Below are 15,568 nucleotides of genomic sequence, written 5' to 3'. Positions count from 1 at the left end.
TCTTTCACCCTTGTCTTGATGAGTGTTGCTTTATAGTAAGTGTTGGGTTGGGCGGTGTTAGTCCTCCAACCTTGTTCTTTTCTTCCATATTGTGTTGGCTATTCTAAGTCTTTTGTCTTTCCACATAAACTTTGGAATCAGTTTGTCAATACTCACAGAATAACTTCCTGAAATTTTCATTGAGATTGCATTGACCCTATAGATCAAGTTGGGAATAACTGACATTGTTACAATATTGAGTCTTCCTGTCTGGGGGCGGTGGCTCACACCTGTAATCTCATTGCTTTGGGAGGCAGAGGCAATAGGATTTCTTGAGGCCAGGAGTTAAAAGAATAGCCTGGGCAGCATAGCGAGACCCTGTCTCTACCAAAAAAAAAAAAAAAAAAGTTAGCCATGTATGGTGGCATATTCCTGTAGTCCCAGCTACTGGGGAGACTAAGGCTGGAGGATCACTTGAGCTCAGGAGCTTGAGGTTACAGTGAGTAATGATTGCACCATGCACTCTAGCCTGGGTGACAGAGTGAGACCCCATCTCTTTGAAACAACAACAACAAAAGCTTGAGTCTTCCTATCCATGAACATAGAATATGTATTTATTTAGTTATTTGATTGCTTTAATCAGAGTTTTGTAGTTTTCCTCATAAAGGTCTTACACAAATTGTTAGGTTTATACCTAAGTATTTCATATTTTGTGGTACTAATGTAAATTGTGTTATGTCAAATTCTGTGTGTTCATTGTTAGTTTATAGGAAAGTAGTTGGCTTTTGTATGTTAACATTGTATCCTGCAAGCTTGTTATAATTGTTTATTGGTTCCAGTAATTTTTTTGTTAATTCTTTTGGCTTTTCTACATAAATGATCCTGTCATCTGTGAACAAACACAGTTTTATTTCTTCCTTTTCAATCTATATACTTTTTATTTCCTTTCCTTATTTTATTGCATTAGCTAGGATGTCTAGTATGATATTGAAAAGGAGTAGTGAGGGGACACCATTGTCTTGTTCCTTATGTAAGTGGGAAAGCTTCTAGTTTCTCACCATTAAGAATGATGTTAGCAGTAGGTTTTTTGTAGATATTATTTGTCAAGTTGAGGAAATTTCTCTCTAAATTTACTGAGAGTCTTTATCATGAATGAGTGTTGTATTTTGTCAGATGCTTATTCTGCATCTGTTATTAGCCTGTTCATGTGATGAATTACATTAATTGATTTTAAATGTTGAGCCAGCTTTGCCTATCTGGGATAAATACCTTGGTTGTAGTGTATAGTTCTTCTATTACATCGTTAGGTTTAGTATACTCATATTTTGTTGAAGGTAATTGCATCTGTGTTCATGATCGATATTAGTGTGTAGTTTTCTTGTAATGTCTTTCCCTGGTTTTGGTATTAGGGTGATACTAGCCTCATAGAATGAGTTTGGGAGTATTTCCTCTGCTTCTATCTTCTGAAAGAAATTGTAGAGAATTGGTATAATGTCTTTTTAAAAGTTTGGTAGAATTCACCATGAATGTGTCTGGGCCTGGTGCTTTCTCTTTTGCAAGGTTATTATTAATTCAATTTCTTTAATAATGTAGGCCAATTAAGATTGCCTATTTCTTCTTGTGTGAATTTTGGTAGATTGGCTTTCAAGGAATTGGCTCATTTAATCTCAGTTATCAAATTCGTGGGCAAAGCATTGTTCATAGTATTCCTTTATTATTCTTTTAATGTTTATGGAATCTGTAGTGTTGGTTGTCCCCTCTCTCTCTCTCTTTTTTTTTTTTTTTTTTTTCTGTGATAGAGTCTCGCTCTGTGGCCCAGGCTGGAGTGCAGTGGCATGATCTTCGGCTTACTGCAATCTCCGCCTCCAGGGTTCAAACGATTCTTGTGCCTCAGCCTCCTGAGTAGTGTGCCTGGCTAATTTTTGTATTTTTAGTAGAGGTGGGGTTTCGCCATGTTGGCCAGGCTGATCTGAAACTCCTGACCTCAGATGATCCACCTGCCTCAGCCTCCCAAAGTGCTGGGATTACAGGCGTGAGCCACCACACCCGGCCTTTTCTCATTACTTTAAATATTTCATTCCACTTCCTTCTTACTTACTTTCTTTTTTTTTTTATTATTTTTATACTTTAAATTCTGGGTTACATGTGCAGAACATGCAGTTTTGTTTCATAGGTACGCACGTTCCATGGTGGTTTGCTGCACACATCAACCCATCACCTACATTAGGTATTTCTTCTAATGTTATCTCTCCCCTAGCCCCCCACCCCCCACAGGTTCCAGTGTACGATGTTCCCCTCCCTGTGTCCATGTGTTCTCATTGTTCAACTCCTACTTATGAGTGAGAACATGCAATGTTTGGTTTTCTGTTCTTGTGATAGTTTGCTGAGAATGATGGTTTCCAGCTTCATCCATGTCCCTGCAAAGGACATGAACTCATCCTTTTTTATGGCTGCATAGTATTCCATGGTGTATATGTGCCACATTTTCTTTATGCAGTCTATCATTGATGGACATTTGGGTTGGTTCCAAGTCTTTGCTATTGTGAATAGTGCTGCAGTAAACATATGTGTGCATGTGTCTTTATAGTAGAATGATTTATAATCCTTTGGGTACATGCCCAGTAATGGGATTGTTGGGTCAAATGGTATTTCTAGTTCTAGATCCTTGAGGAATCGCCACCCTGTCTTCCACAATGGTTGAACTAATTTATACTCCCACCAACAGTGTAAAAGCGTTCCTTTTTTTCCACAGCCTCTCCAGCATCTATTGTGTCCTGGCTTTTTAATGATCGCCATTCTAACTAGCGTGAGATGGTATCTCATTGTGGTTTTGATTTGCATTTCTCTAGTGACCAGTGATGATGAGCATTTTTTCAAATGTCTGTTGGCTGCGTAAAGTGTCATCTTTTGAGAAGTGTCTGTTCATATCCTTTGCCCATTTTTTGATGGGGTTGTTTGCTTTATTCTTGTAAATTTGTTTAAGTTCTTTGTAGATTCTGGATATTAGGCCTTTGTCAAATGAATAGATTGCAAAAATTTTCTCCCATTATGTAGGTTGCCTCACTCTGATGACGGTTTCTTTTGCTTTGCAGAAGCTCTTTAGTTTGATTAGATCCCATTTGTCAATTTTGGCTTCTGTTGCCATTGCTTTTGGAGTTTTGGACATTTTGCCCATGCCTATGTCCTAAATGGTATTGCCCAGGTTTTCTTTTAGGATTTTTATGGTCCTAGGTCTTATGTTTAAGTCTTTGATCCATCTTGAGTTGATTCTTGTACAAAGTGTAAGGAAGGGGCCCAGTTTCAGTTTTCTGCATATGGCTAGCCAGTTTTCCCAACACCCTTTATTAAATAAGGAATCTTTTCCCCATTGCTTGTGTGTGTCAGGTTTGTCAAAGATCAGATGGTGGTAGATGTGTGGTGTTATTTCTGAGGCCTCTGTTCTGTTCCATTGGTCTATATATCTGTTTTGGTACCAATACCATGCTGTTTTGGTTACTGTAGCCTTGTAGTGTAGTTTGAAGTCAGGTAGCCTGATGCCTCCAGCTTTGTTCTTGTCCAGGATTGTCTTGGCTATGCAGGCTCTTTTTGGTTCCATATGAAGTTTAAAGCAGTTTTTTCCAATTCTGTGAAGAAAGTCTGTGGTAGCTTGATGGGGATAGCATTGAATCTATAAATTACTTTGGGCAGTAAGGACATTTTCATGATATTGATTCTTCCTATCCATGAGCATCGAATGTTTTTCCATTTGTTTGTGTCCACTCTTATTTCCCATTATTATTGTGTGGGAGTCTTCAGTCTCTTGATAGGTCTCTAAGAACTTGCTTTTTGAATCTGGGTGCTGATGTATTGGGTGCATATATATTTACGATACTTAGCTCTTCTTGTTGAATTGATCTCTTTACCATTACTTTGTTTCTTTTGATCTTTGTTTGTTTAAAGTCTGTTTTATCAGAGACCAGGACTGCAACCCCTGCTATTTTTTTTTTTTTTGCTTTCCATTTGCTTGGTAGATCTTCCTCCATCCCTTTATTTTGAGCCTGTGTGTGTCTTTGCACATGATGTGGGTCTCCTGAATACGGCACACTGATGGGTCTTGTCTCTTTTCCAATTTGCCAGTCTTTGTCTTTTAATTGGGGCATTTAGCCCATTTACATCTAAAGTTAATATTGTTATGTGTGAATTTGATCCTATCATTATGATGTTAGCTGGTTATTTGGCCTGTTAATTGATGGAGTTTCTTCATAGCATTGACGGTCTTTCCAATTTGGCATGTTTTTGCAGTGGCTGGTATTTAGTGTTTAGTGATTCCTTCAGGAGCTGTTGTAAGGCAGGCTTGGTGGTGACAAAATCTCTCAGTATTTGCTTCTCTGTAAAGGATTTTATTTCTCCTTCACTTATGAAGCTTAGTTTGGCTGGATATGAAATTCTGGGTTAAAAATTCTTTTCTTTAAGGTTGTTGATTGGCCCCCACTCTCTTCTGGCTTGTAGGGTTTCCTCAGAGAGATCCACTGTTATTCTGATGGGCTTCCCTTTGTGGGTAACCCAGCCTTTCTCTCTGGCTGCCCTTAACATTTTTTCCTTCATTTCAACCTTGGTGAATCTGACAATTATGTGTCTTGGGGTTGATCTTTTCGAGGAGTATCTTTGTGGTGTTCTCTGTATTTTCTGAATTTGATTGCCCTGCCTTGCTAGGTTGGGAAAGTTCTCCTGGATAATATCCTGAAGAGTGTTTTCTAACTTGGTTTCCTTCTACCCATCACTTTCAGATACACCAATCAAACGCAGATTTGGTCTTTTCGCATAGTCCCATATTTTCTTGGAGGTTTTGTTCGTTTCTTTCCACTCTTTTTTTCTCTAATTTTGTCTTCTCACTTTATTTCATTAATTTGATCTTCAGTCACTGATATGCTTTCTTCCACTTGATTGACTCAGCTATTGAAGCTTGTGTATGCTTCATGAAGTTCTTGTACTGTGGTTTTCAGCTCCATCAGGTCGTTTAAGCTCATCTCTACATTGGTTATTCTAATTAGCCATTCATCTAACCTTTTTTCAAAGTTTGTAGCTTCCTTGCGATGGGTTAGAACATGCTCAGAGAAGTTTGTTATTACTGACCTTCTGAAGCCTACCTCTGTCAATTGGTCAAACTCATTCTCTGTCCAGTTTTGTTCCCTTGGTGGCGAGGAGTTGTGTTCCTTTGGATAAGAAGAGGCATTCTGGTTTTTGGACTTTTCAGCCTTTCTGCTGTGGCTTCTCTCCATCTTTGTGGTTTTATCTACCTTTGGTCTTTGATGTTGGTGACCTACGGATGGGGTTTTGGTGTGTATATCTTTTTTGTTGATGTTGATGCTCTTCCTTTCTGTTTATTAGTTTTCCTTCTAATAGGCCCCTCAGCTGCAGGTCTGTTGGAGTTTGCTGGAGGTCCGCTCCAGACCCTGTTTGCCTGGGTTTCACCAGCGGAGGCTGCAGAACAGCAAATATTGCTGCCTGATCCTTCCTCTAGAAGCTTCGTCCCAGAGAGGCACCTGCCTGTATGAGGTGTCTGTTGGTCCCTACTGAGAGGTGTCTTCCAGTCAGGCTACACGGGGGTCAGGGACCCATTTGAGGAGGCAGTCTGTCCATTATCAGAGCTTGAACACCATGCTGGGAGAACAGCTGCTGTCTTCAGAGCTGTCAGACAGGGACGTTTAAGTCTGGAGAAGCTGTCTGCTGCCTTTTATTCAGATATGGCCTGTCCCCAGATGTGGAATCTAGAGAGGCAGTAGGCCTTGCTGAGCTGTGGTGGGCTCCACCCAGTTTGAGCTTCCTTGCCACTTTGTTTACACTGTGAGCATAGAACCACCTCAAGTGTCAGCAGTGGCAGATGCCCCTCCCCTCACCAAACTCCCACATCCCAGGTCGGTCTCAGACTGCTGCGCTAGCAGCAAGCAAGGCTCCGTGGGCATGGGACCTGCTGAGCCAGGCATGGGAGGGGATCTCCTGGTCTGCCAGTTGCGAAGACTGTGGGAAAAGCACAGTATTTAGGCAAGAGTGTACTGCGCCTCCAGGTACAGTCACTCACGGCTTCCCTTGGCTAGGAAAGGGAAATCCCCTGACCACTTGCACTTCCCAGGTGAGGCGATGACCTGCCCTGCCTCGGCTTGCCCTCCATGGGCTGCACCCACTGTCCAACCAGTCCCAATGAGATGTACCAGGTACCTCAGTTGGAAATGCAGAAATCACCCGTCTTCTGCGTTGATCTCGCTGGGAGCTGCAGACCAGAGCTGTTCCTATTTGTCCATCTTGGAAGCAACCCCCTCTTCTTACTTTCATGGTTTCTGGGGAGAAATTCTAGGGATGTAAATCTTATCTTTGTTCTTCTATAGGTGTGGTGTTTTTATCTTCTGGCTTCTTTCAGGATTTTGTCTTTATCTTAGATTTTCTGTAGTTGCATGTGATTTGGCATGTCTAAGTGTAGGTTTTTTGTTTGCTTTTTTTGTTTTTTCAGCATCTCTCCTGCTTGGTGTTCTCTTAGCTTCCTGGGTATCTGGTTTGATATCTGACATTAATTTGGGGGAAATTCTCAGTCATTATTTTAAGTATTTCTTCTGTTCCTCTCCTTTCCTTCTGGTACTCCCATTTCACACGTTACACTCTTTGTAATTGTCCCACAGTTCTTGAGTTTTGTGTTTTGTCCTCTGTTTTTTTTTTCCCCACTCTTTTTACTCTTTGCTTTCCAGTTTTTGAGGTTATTAATGAGATATCTTCAATCTCAGATATATATTTTTTTGCTATGTCATCTGCTTTATTGATTAGAGCTCTTAGCATATTAACCAGAGTTGTTTTCAGTTCCTGATCTGATAGTTCCAATGTCTTGCCATATCTGAGTCTTGTTCCGATGCTTGCTCTGTCTTTTCAAACTATGTTATTTGCCTTTTAGTATGCCTTGTAATTTTTTCTTTGTAGCTGGACATGATGTACTGTGTAAAAGGAACTGTTTAATATAGGGTTTTATAATGTGGTGGTAAGGTGTGGAGGAAGGGGAAGTCTTCTATAGTCCTCTGATTAGATCTCAATCTTTTAGTGAGGCTGTGCCTCTGGATTATCAACTTCACAAGTGCTTCTCAGTACGCTTACTCCCTTAGGTGGGACAGTATAGTTAGAGTAGGCTAGAGTTGGGTATTTCCTGTCTCCCACATGGAAGGCTAGAACTGCCTAGAGTTAGGTATTTCTTTTCCTCCACATGGAAGGCTAAGGCTGACTGGGATTAGGTATTAACCTACCCCCAAGTTAGTTAGGGGTAGTTAGCAAGTTAGTCTCTGGCTAAATAGTTTCTCCTGAGGGCAAGCCTTGTTAAAAACAGAATGTTGTGGTGTATTTCAAAATGGTTGTTTTTCCTCTCTGTTGGAAGTAGGGGGAGATTTTTCTGATATTCACTGCGAGAATTTACGTCAAGCTCCTGGAGGTAAAAGTCAGACAAAGTGCGATAGGCCCCTTCTGACTGGGTTCCCTAGAGTTTTTGACTCTCAGACTTTTCTTACACTGATTTGTCCATTACAGGTCAGGTTTTTCTTGTCAACAATTTGTCAGTTACAGGTCAGGTTTTTCTTCCCTTGCACTGGTTCCCTCAACCTTTCTGCTCATGGGTTTCTACTACGGTAAGTTGTGATTCTCTGTATCCTTCTGTATGTCCCTCCAATTTTGGGAGCAGTAGTTTGCCTTATGACGTCATTTCTTTTAAGGAGCTAAGATTAGTTGTTGGTTTGTTTTTTTTTTCAATTTGTTCAGCTTTTTACTTATTTTGGAGTGATGACTTCCAAGCTTCTTTCAGGTCAGATCAGAAACCAGAAGTCTCTTCTTCCCATTTTTTTTTAAGTTGCTATACAGTATTCTTTTCTGGAGGCAAGCAGTATTATAAGTTTTAGTGCATCCTTGCAGAGGTAGCCTGCTATTTAAAAATCTTTAAAAATTGAGATGAGATTACTGATTCCAAAAGCGCATTCCATTAAAAAAAAAACCTTTATTTCTGTAGTTATCATCTGTTTCTCACTATTGATGTCATAGTTGTATGTTTTTCTGTCCATCTCTTAAACTACCTGCCCCTGTCAGATTTTCTTGTTTGCTGAATTTTGATAATTTTATTGGAATTTTCAAATAACTAATATACTAGTCAAGGTAGGTTAGCTTATGCTGCAATAAGAAAATAATCCTCCAATTATCAGTCGCTTAAAACACAAAGATTATTATTTCTCACTCATATCAAGTTTGTACCTTTCAGGGAAAGTTGTCTTTCCTGTAAAGGCACTATGAGTCATCAGTTACTGAGACAGCAGAAGAGAGAGGGTCAGAGTCCAACAATTAAATGCATCTGTGGAAGTTTTTTGTTTGTTTGTTTGTTTGGGAGATGGAGTCTCGCTCTGTCGCCCAGACTGGACTGCTGTGGCATGATCTTGGCTCACTGCAACCTCCGCCTCCTGGGTTCAAGCAATTCTCATGCCTCAGCCTCACTAGTAGCTGGGATTACAGGCATACGCCGCCACCATGCCTGGCTAATTTTTGTGTTTTTAGTAGAGACAGGGTTTCATCATGTTGGCCAGGCTGGTCTCAAATTCCTGACCTCAGGTGATCCACCCACCTCGGCCTCCCAAAGTACTGGGATTACAGGCTTGAGCCACTGTACCCAGCCGCATCTGTGGAAGTTTATAGGTCACTTCTCACATTTCATTGACCAACAGAAGTCACATGACTGTGTCTAACTTCAACAGGGAAAAGGAAAGTAAAATTCTTCATTATGCCCAGAAGGAGAAGGGAAAATGGATAATGTTGTTAATGGCCTCTGTATCTTTATTTTTCTGATTACTTGCTTCGTGTTTTCTTGAAAGTGTCTTATCATCTCTAACCCTGATTGCAGGTGCTGGTTTGGTAAGCCTGACCACCTCACCACCTACCCCTACAAAAAGAACTTATATCTTAGAAAAGCAAGTAGTTTTGCCTTTCACATCTTTGTTAAGAATTTCAAGGTCATTATCTCTGAAATTCTGAGAATTTCACCAGTCCTCTGTATTTGCCAATTCGTGTCATAAGATTGGTGATTTTTTTCCTCTGTAGTAGTTTCCCCTTATCCTCAGTAGATGTGTTCCAAGACCCCAGTGGAAGCCTGAAACCTCAGATAGTGCCAAATCCTACATATACTACGTTTTTTCCCATACATACATACCTCTGATAAAGTTTAATTCCTAAATTAGGCACAGTAAGAGATTAACAACAATAATTAATAAGATAGAACAATTATAACAATATGCCAGCATCACTACTCTTGTGCTTTTGGACCACTGTTAAGTAAAATAAAGGTTACTTGAACACAAGCACTGTGATACTGCGACAGTGGATCTGATAACTGAGACTGCTCCTAAGTGACTAGAGGGTGGGTAGCGTAGACAGTGTGGATGTGGACACACTGGACAAAGGGATAATTCATGTCCCGGGTGGGCAGGATGGAGCAGGACAGCGTGACATTTCATCACGCTACTGAGAATGATGTGCTATTTAAAACTTATGAATTGTTTATTTCTGAAATTTTCCATTTAATATTTTCAGACTGAGGTTAACTGAAACCTTGAAAAATGAAACCTGGGTAAGGGGGTACGGTTGTCCACTTTATTTAGTGTCGATAAATAGCACAGGCTGCATCAGAGCTTGACACGAGATTGTATTCTCTCTTTCTCTCAGAGGATAGACGGAGTCTGTTGAAGATTGCAGTTGGTATTTAGTGCAGAGAATTTGATGGAGGGGAGCAATTAAGTGTGGGCCATTTTCTTCTAGGCCTCACCTTAGTGGAGTAGACTGGCAGGCAGGCTCTTGGAGTGGAGCACAGCAGATATGGCTGATGTAAGGGCAGATTGATTCTCTTTTGTCTCATGTCAAAATACCTTTGTGAAAATTCAGAAGTTTCAGGTGAAGGGTGAGACCCCTGTCTAATTTCTGATGATGCTTGAATTTTCTCTTTTATATTGATTTAATCATCTTGAAGGATAATGGAACAGGGAGCTAAGTCAAATGTGTATTCTTAGGTTATCATCTGAATATTGCTTCTCCTTTTAAGCTTGTTTGGATAAAGTTTGATTCCAGTATTTAACAGGAATAAAAACCGTTTCAAATTTGTTATTTTTTGGAGACATTAGGTTCCATCTCAACATGGATGTAAAATAAAATATTCAAATATATTGGATTTATGTGCTGAAGGCAACAAGTTTCCCTCCCTTTCCCTATTATTCTACCCTACTCTAAAGTCCTCTAAAGGCAGCACGATGGAAATTTATGAAGTTGTTAATATGCATTTTATTGAATAAACTGTTTGAAAGTTTGCATATTGGTGTTTTTCTTTGATGCTTGTCATTTATTATCATGGGCACCGTTTGTTTAGTCAACAAATGTTTATTGAGTTCCTGTGACCCAGGAGATGATGTTGGGGATTATAAATATCCACAAGACAGCCCCCCCCCACCCAACTCCTGGAGCTTGCTTTTTAGTCAGGTAGACAAACAGTAAACAAATATTGGATGATAAACTCTATGATGAGAAATTAAGTTTGCTTAGAGAGTGATGATGTCCGTTATTTTAGATAGGGTATGTGGGGAGTCCTCTTTGGGGGGTAGTATTTGCAATGATCTGAACAAAGAAGGGAGGGAGCAAGCCATGCCCAGGGGAAAAGCTTTCCAGGCAGAGGGGTTAGCAAGCGCACAGGCCCAACGTGGAAATAAACTTGAGTTTGAGGGATAGCAGGAAAACCAGTGTGGCTGGAATAGGGGAAAGGAAAAGTCAGAGATGTTTGACCATGAACTTTTTCCCCTGTATTTTATGTAAAACTAGTGGAGGACTTTGAGTATTGGTGGAGTGAATACATTTATATTCCATTTATTTTTAAATTTTAATTTTAATTTCAATTTATTTTTTGAGATGGGGTCTTGCTGTGTCTCCCAGGCTGGATTACAGTGGCAGGATCATGGCTTACTAACGTCTGGACCTCCTGGGCTCAAGCAACCCTCCTGTCTCAACCTCCCAAGTAGCTGGGATTACAGGTGTGTGCCACCACATCCACCTAATTTTTTTTGTTATTATTATTATTATTATTATTATGATTATTTTTTGTAGAGTTGGGGTCTTGCTATATTGCCTGGGCTGGTCTCAAACTCCTGGATTCAAACAATCCTCCTGCCTTGGCCTCCCAAAGTATTGCGATTACAGGTGTGAGCTACCATGCCTGGCTGTTTATATTTTTAAAAGATCATTCTGGTTACTATATGGAGAAATGGGAAATGAGGAGATGCAGGAGTATCATCAGCTAAGAGTCTCCTTGAATTGGGCAGAGATTATGGTGGTTCTGTCTAGAGTGGCAGCAGTGGATTTGGAGATAAATGGTCTGAGTTAGGATATACAGTATTTTGAATATAGGGTTGACAGAACTTGTTGTTGGATTAGATGTGGGGATGTGAAGGAAAGAAAGGAAATACATGTGACTGCTAGGTTTTTGGCATTAGCAACTAAAATAAGGATGGTATTATTTAGTAAGGAGTTTAGTAAGGAGCAAGACTGGGAGCAGGCAAAGATTTTGGTATATTAAGAGTTAAGGCTGGGAACAGTGGCTCATGGCTGTAATCCCAGCACTCTGGGAGGCTGAGCTGGGTGGATTGCTTGAGGCCAGGCATTCGAGACCAGGCTGGGCAACATGGTGAGACTCTGTCTCTACTAAAAATACAAAAATTAGCCAGGCATGGTGCCATATGCCTTTAGTTGCAGCTACTCAGGAGGCTAAGGTGGGAGGATTGCTTGAGCCAAGGAGGTCGAGGCTGCAGTGAGCTGTGATCACACCACTGCACTCCAGCTTGGGTGACAAAGCAAGATCCTGTCTCAAAAACAAAACAAAAAAACCTGTTAGGTTTGAGGTCCTTTAGATGTCCAGGAGGATAGTTGAATTTGCTGATGGCATGATCCCTTAGGAGGAGAGAAAAAAAGATGTGAGATTTTTGTCACTGTGAAACTGATATTCTCAGTTTAAAAAGGTAATATTAAGAGATAATTGGTGTAAGCTGGAAGTATTTTCTACTCCACTGTCCTCAGTGAGCCATTATAATTTTATTTTTCTCCTTTTGGCTTGCTTAGTCTTATTGTGTATCATGATGATTTTTATCTTTCACATTTCTGGTAAATGGTGATTATTAGGAAGTTGAACCAATTGTGTATAAAAAATGTAAAAGACATTTAACAGGGAATGTGCTTCCCAAGGCCCATTGTTTACCACAAAAAGGAAACCACTGACTTTTTGTTACATCAGTGAAGATAACATTATTTTGTGAACACAGTACTCCTTTTATGACTAACATTTTTTGTACTGTGATCAGAAGAAATTATGAAAACAATAAGTTAATGGGAAATGTAGACATGTTACAAGTGAGGATTTATTCAGTGAAAGCCCTTAGAAATCCTGATTTCTCATCATAACATTTCAGATTTCTCTAATTGTAGAGGTAGTTGCTATTAATATAAATTATGGGAAAATATAGCTTGAGAAAGTAGTGTGTATTCAGTCATTAATTTCTTGGGTTTTAATAAAAGGTTTTAACAAATGTTAACAGAAAATGTAGCAATGCATGGTAGTAGGAATATTCACTTTTATTCTGAAGCAGAGGAAGGAAATCTGTATTTTGGTAAATATAGTTACTGTTCTAGTGAGCATATATTTATGGTGTAAGTAGACTATCGCAGCTTAGTATCTGCTTCCCATTGTTAATTCACCCTTAGTAGTAAAGTCCTCAGGCACTACCCTTGATCTTAGCCAGAAGGCAGAGAACAATTCCTCGGGTAAAGTTTGATTAAAAACAGCAAAAATTCATAGAAGACAAGGATATAATAATAGAATTTGGGCTCACTGGAGACCAAGGAATTTTATCTTCTACCCTTTCACCCAACTTCCCACTCCAAAAACCAGAACAAAAGCCCACCTAAATGTATCTTTGTCCATAAAAAAGCCTCCCCATTTCTGAGCATCTAAGAAACGTACATATGGGCTGGGTGCAGTGGCTCACACCTGTAATCCCAGCACTTTGGGAGTCCGAAGCAGGTGGATCACCTGAGGTCAGGAGTTCAAGACCAGCCTGGCCAACATGGTGAAACCTCATCTCTACTAAAACACATAAATTAGCCGGGTGTGGTGGCGGGTGCCTGTAATTCCAGCTACTCGGGAGGCTGAGACAGGGAGAATTGCTTGAACCAGGGAGGCAGAAGTTGCAGTGAGCCATGATTTCACCACAGCACTCCCGCCTGGGTGACAGAGTGAGACTCCATCTCAAGTGTATGTATGGAAGCAAGAATCTCAGAACAGCTAGAGATGATAAGGTGTTCAAGTTTTAAGCTGTGTATATCATAGACACAATTTTGTTGTAAAAATGTGACCCTTCCACTAGTGTAATGACTTCCACCTTTTATTTTTAAATTTATTTTATTTCTTATAGAGATGGGGTCTCCCTTTGTTGCCAGGCTGGTCTCAAACTCTTGGGCTCAGCTGATCCTGCCTTGGCCTCCCAAAGTACTGGGATTACAGGTGTGAGCCACCATGCCCAGCCAATCTCAACCATTAAAAAAAAAAAAAAATCTACATATAGTGTGCACACGTGGCACATTTTCCTTATAACATTACTTGTTTTGTACTTCCCCATTCCTGCCCCTCCACTCTCTACCTCTCTGATTCTGGGCTGGTTAGAGGATACAATGGCCACAGGTGTTTACGTTCTAGTTAGGGAGAAAGGCAATAAGGAATTAAATAAGTATATAAAACCAAGCATATGTTAGATAGTGATGAGTTCTATAATGAAAACAAAATGGAAATAGGATAGTGACATGGGAGGCGTACTTGCTATTGTGTGTTCTTCTGAACCTTTTTCTCATTTGTCAGTTGGGAATGATAATCATCTAGCTCCTTAGAGTTGTTTGGACTTAATAAGTTCTGTGTGAAATGTACCTAGCAGAGTAACTGGCAACATACCTAATTATCAAGTACTGCTATTTTCCCTTTCCCTTTCTTTCTGTAATTTGAGTGTTCCAAATCTGTGGTGTAGTGCCATAGAATCTACCTTAGCTAGAGTATGTTTAAACTATGTCCCTGTGTGGTTTTGGAGTTCTTACGGAAACAGTAAATAACAACATAGATGAATCTTGAGGACATCACACTTAGTGAAATAAACCAGTTACAAAAGAACAAATATTGTATGATTTTACTTACATAAGGTACCTAGAGTAGTCAGGCCCATAGAGACAGAAAGTAGAATGGTGACTGTCAGGTTGTGACAGAGAGAATGGGGTTGACTGTAATGGGTATAGAGTTTCACTTTTGTAAGATGAAAAGAGTTCTGGAGATGGGTGGTGGTGATGGTTGCCCAACAGTGTGAATATATTTAATGTACACCTTTTTAAAATTTTAATTTTATTTATTTATTTATTTTATTTTTTGAGACGGAGTCTTGCTTTGTTGCCCAGGCCTGGAGTGAAGTGGCGTGATCTCAGCTCACTGCAACCTCCACCTCGTGGGTTCAAGCAGTTCTCCTGCCTCAGCCTCCTGAGTAGCTGGGATTACAGGTGCATGCCACCATGCCTGACTAATTTTTTTGTATTTTTAGTAGAGAGTGCTTTTGTCATGTTGGCCAGGCTAGTCTTGAACTCCTGACCTCGTGATCTCCCCACCTCGGTCTCCCAAAGTGCTGGGATTACAGGCGTGAGCCACCGTGCCCAGCCTTAATATACAATTTAAAATGGTTAAGATGGTAAATTATACGTATTTTACTGATTTTTTGTTTTTTGTTTTTTGAGATGGAGTCTCTCTGTGTCACCAGCTGGAGTGCAGTGGCACGATCTTGGCTCACTCCAATCTCCACCTCCTAGGTTCAAGCCATTCTCCTGCCTCAGCCTCCCGAGTAGCTGGGATTACAGGTGCACGCCACCACACCCAGCTAATTTTTGTATTTTTAGTAGGGATGGGGTTTCACCACGTTGGCCAGGATGGTCTTGATCTCCTGACCTCGTGATCCGCTCACCTCAGCCTCCCAAAGTGCTGGGATTACAAGCGTGAGCCACCACACCCAGCCTTTAGTGCAATTTTTAAAAAAAGTAAGTGATAAAATTATTACTTTGCTCTACTCTTCCCATTTTGGTAGATATCAGTGAATCAAGTTGTTCCTGACGAAATCATGAAATAGAGGGTGGTTGTTCTTGCATCATGAATCTATGTGAGAGTCCCAAAAAATGAAAACGTTATTAGGAATTTTTATCATCTTAACTTCCAGAGGTGTCAAACCTTAAACAGTTGATTGGTGAGCAAAGAGCACAGTGTGCTGGAAAAGATATTTCTATTGTTTTGTTTTGTCAATTTATATTTATTGGGCACTTAATTGTCATTAATGAACAAGAGTAATAACATTTGTTGAGTATTATCTACCAGCAATTATTCTGTTTATGCTTAACAATACTTGATACTAATAATGGTTTGTCATCTTTATATAGCAGCCTTGAAGGTGTTATTCTCATTTTATAGTTGAGAAACATGAGCCTCTGAGTGGTAAGTGAC

General features: G+C 40.1%; 1 protein-coding gene across 18 annotated transcripts in view; it reads left to right on the top strand.

Moving 5' to 3' along the window:
• FRYL (FRY like transcription coactivator) overlaps positions 1 to 15,568 on the top strand; it is a 276,985-nt gene that overhangs the window by 42,369 nt on the left and 219,048 nt on the right. For 2 of the 18 annotated variants that reach the window (XM_063723408.1, XM_054553888.2), the window contains exons 2-3: positions 10,912 to 11,033; positions 15,505 to 15,559. The exons of 14 other annotated variants lie outside the window; for them this stretch is intronic. The gene's annotated coding sequence lies outside the window, so the exon portion shown is untranslated. The remainder of the gene's footprint in view (positions 1 to 10,911; positions 11,034 to 15,504; positions 15,560 to 15,568) is intronic. 2 more of the 18 variants (XM_054553886.2, XM_063723407.1) reach the window with 1 other exon arrangement.

The sequence above is a fragment of the Pongo abelii genome, chromosome 3 (assembly GCF_028885655.2).
Source record: "Pongo abelii isolate AG06213 chromosome 3, NHGRI_mPonAbe1-v2.0_pri, whole genome shotgun sequence".
Taxonomy (NCBI): Eukaryota; Metazoa; Chordata; class Mammalia; order Primates; family Hominidae; genus Pongo; species Pongo abelii.
Note: the sequence above shows the minus strand (reverse complement) of the source record. Positions and strands in the feature narration are given on the sequence as shown.